Below are 1,612 nucleotides of genomic sequence, written 5' to 3' on the forward strand. Positions count from 1 at the left end.
TTCCCTCGTCCCTCTGTTCAGGCCAGATTACCGCCTTAGCCACCCTAATCCAAACTCATTCTGCGCACTCTCTATTTCCTCTCTCTCTCTTTTTCTCTCCTCTTCCTTCTTCATCAACACCTCTCTCCAGCTCAATCATACTAAACAGGTCTGACTTTTATGCCTGTAATCGCTAGAAGCCGCAGAATGGAATGAAACATATTACTTTACTCCTTTCCCACTCCATTTCTCTCGTCTCTCGCTCTGTCAGTCGCGAGCTGAACGATCGCACTCCTGACGGGACGCTGGGAAAGAAAACACACTTCTGTTTTAGCCAAAAGCGGGGGGCCAAAACATTTGCTCTAATTTTTCATCTTGTTTGTATGCATGTACTGGTATGGGATTTTCAGAGTAGATATAATATATGGGTAACTCCTGAAACTCCTTTTTTACTTCTTCATACATGATCTCTGGAGCTCAACCAGAGTGACCAGAATCCTGATCAGCTTTCTTACAAAGATTCTCCTCTCTCATCTGCTAGAATGAGTGCTGGTTGTTCCAAACTTCTTCCGTTTAAGAATTATGGAGGCCATGGTGCTCTTGGAAACCTTCACTAGAGCATAAATATTTGTAGCCTTCCCCAGATCTGTGACTCAACGCTATCCTTATACACAAGTGTGTGCTTGTGTACATGTGGCAAGTACAGTATACCCCACTCTTTTGGGAAGATGTTCCACTAGATTTTGGTGTGTGATTGTGGAGATTTGTGCTCATTCAGCCACAATGACATTGGTCAAGTCAGATACTGATGCAGAATGAGGAGGCCTGGGGTGCAGTCAGCATTACAATTTATCCCAAAGGTGTTCATTAGGGTTGAGGTCACAGCTCTATTATGAAGTTAGCTTTGTGCACAGGGGCATTATTATTCTGGAACACGTTTAATACTTTTGCAGTGTAGGAAGTTTTGGAACAGAGAAGCCAGAAGCAAAAACTTTATTTTATTCTTTTTACTCAATTATAGCTAAGATATTAGGTCACACAGTTCACCATGAGGAGATGCTGTTGAACATTTATGCACTTCAAAAATGAAATTGCTCATCATATTTTATTTTTTAAGCACACTTTCGCTGTCATTGGTAAGCATATATTCTTCTGTTTATAAATTGTGTTCATTGTCCTCTACTGGTTAAGAGTGGGTATCCACTACTGTGAGTGTTTGTATCTGCGAAGCAAGAAGATAAAGAAGAAGAAAAAAAACTGTTCATGGTTCTGAAGCTCTGAATGCACACTGATGAAGGAGAAGTGAAAAAAGCAACACTTCAAATAGACATAAAAAACATCAGCTGACTTGACAGCCAGAACCTGAAGATGACCAGAGTGTGCTGACTTATGGATGAGCACTCGTACACACATACTCACTCACACACACACACACACACACACACACACACACACAGACACACACACACACTCACACAAACACACGCAAACACACACTCATGCATGAGGTGCAATGTGCCTAAATCGCAAATTAATATTTCATTGCAAACTTGATCCTTTTGAGTCCTTTTAAGAAAAAAGAAACAGATATGGAACAGAAAGAGGGAGGAGAGGAAATAAATACTACAGTGAT

The sequence above is a fragment of the Silurus aristotelis genome (genome assembly GCF_946808225.1).
Source record: "Silurus aristotelis genome assembly, chromosome: 9".
In the NCBI taxonomy this organism is placed as follows: domain Eukaryota; kingdom Metazoa; phylum Chordata; class Actinopteri; order Siluriformes; family Siluridae; genus Silurus; species Silurus aristotelis.